This window comes from Dipodomys ordii, unplaced genomic scaffold (genome assembly GCF_000151885.1).
Source record: "Dipodomys ordii isolate 6190 unplaced genomic scaffold, Dord_2.0 Scaffold33, whole genome shotgun sequence".
Lineage (NCBI taxonomy): Eukaryota > Metazoa > Chordata > Mammalia > Rodentia > Heteromyidae > Dipodomys > Dipodomys ordii.
In genome coordinates, this window is record NW_012267249.1 from 2025506 (window position 1) to 2027610 (window position 2105).

Consider the following 2105-nt stretch of genomic DNA (forward strand, 5'->3'; position numbering starts at 1 on the left):
GCATGCAAGGCAAGCGCTCTACCACTGAGCCACCTTCCCAGCCCGTCAGTGAGACTCTTATCTCCAGGTAACCGCCAGCAAACCAGAAGTGGTACTGTGGCTCGAAGTGCTAGAGCACTAGCCTTGAGTGAAAAAAAAACCTCAAGGACAACACCCAGGCCCTGAGTTCAAGCCCCATGACTGACCAAAAAAGAAAAAAATGTATAGCCTATGCTTTGCAAGTGTGATACCCTGGATTCAGTCCTCAGCATTAAGAGGATAAAAGGGGGAAGGGAGTGGGAGGCAGAAAGGGGTCTGGGAAGTTGGCAGAGTGGTAGAGTGCTTGCCTCACATGCATGAGGCCCTGGTTCCATTCCTCAGCACCACATAAGCAGAAAAAAGCCGGAAGTGGCACTGTGGCTCAAGTGGTAGGGCGCTAGCCTTGAGCTGAAGAGCTGAGGGACAGCACCTAGGCCCAGAGTTCAGCCCCCATGATGGACAAATAAATAAACAAATAAATAAATTAGAGGAAGAAGGAAAAGAGGAAGCAAAGGAGAAGGAAGAGGAGGAGGAAGCAGCCAATTGTGTTTAAGACTTTCACCGTTATGACAAAACACTTGCTACAGCTTAAAAGAAGCAAAGGTTTATTTTGACTCATGGTTTCAGCAGCTTCCATCTATGGCTGGCTGGCTTCATGGCTTTCAGGCCTGTGTCAAGGCCTGGATGGAGGAGCCTTTGCTGGCTGTGGTTATATGCAATGTTAAGCAGAGTGGCTTTGGGTAGAATGTCTCTGAGCAGAATGAGCTGACCAGCAGATAAAGACGGGAAAGATGAGCTGAGTGCAGGAGAGGGTCTGTGAAAGAAACCATGCTTTCCATCTTTCCCTCTAGCAGCTGAAAACATGGAAGAAGCCCATCTGGAAGGACAATAGGTTGCAGAGAGAAAATCGAAGCAGAAGGAGAGATATTGCCACATGGACCTTCTAGGTCTAGCAGGGCCTGACATTCTTAATGATGTGAACCCAAAATCACTTTGTTTTCTTAAGCTTGTTAGGTTTTGCCCACTTATAACCAAGTCCTGCCTAATCCATTTCCTTTTACTTACGATGACACGAGTGAGCCTCTGTTTCTTGTTATCAAATTATCTTGCCCTGATTCACAGTTTAGAACTTCTAAGAATGTTCCCTAGACTCCCTTTGGAAGAAATCAATGATACTCAACGGTTCTTTCCACCCTTCGGAGGTTTTTGCCATCCCCTCTGACTTGCTGGTTGCTCCTTGATAGCTGGTTAGATTCAGGGTTCCTGAACCTAATGGCTCTGCATTTCTAGGTTCTAATCAATACTTTCAGTCTATGTCCAACATTTCTTCAGATCAATAAGTCAAGAGCAGCCCCCTTTGCCTTTGAGCTTGCCTGGACAGCACTGCCGCAGCATTCTTGGCCCTGTTGACTTATATTTAGTAAACCCTTGAGCACATGCTGCCTTCTTCTTATAGCTTGAACCTTGACCAGAATATAGTAGTGGTGATATGAGCTGGAGACCCATCTTTCTTGTGGCAGGTGAAAGAACATGGAAGAAGTAGAGGCAGAGGGAGGGAGGAAGAGAAAGGAAGAGAGAGTGGCTGGCATGTAACTCAGTGGCAAAGCGCTTGTCTAACAACTACAACATCCTGGGTTCGATCTCTAGTACCAAAAAAGACAAAAAAATTAGAGGAGAGAGAGAGACAGACAGACAGACAGAGAAACAGAGAGAGAGAATAAAAATGAATGACTCATTCCCATGACTGAGAAAACACAATAAGCAATGGCCTTTGTGGTAGGAGATGTCCTGCGTTTAAGTTCCAGATTTACTATTCTATGAGCCTTCCTTTCTTTGTCTAAATGGACAAACAACAACAACAACAACAAAACCTCCATGATGCTCGATATAGTAGTGCATACCTGTAATCCCAGCATCCGAAAGGCTGAGGCAGGAAAATGGAGAATTTAAAGCCAATTTGGGCTACATTGTCTTAAAAATGAAGGCAGGGGGTGGGAGGACAATAAGGAAATACACAAGAAAGCTTGTTGACTACAGTGGACTATAAATCTGAGAGGCCTGCTGTTGGAGGTTTGTGAAAGCTTCAT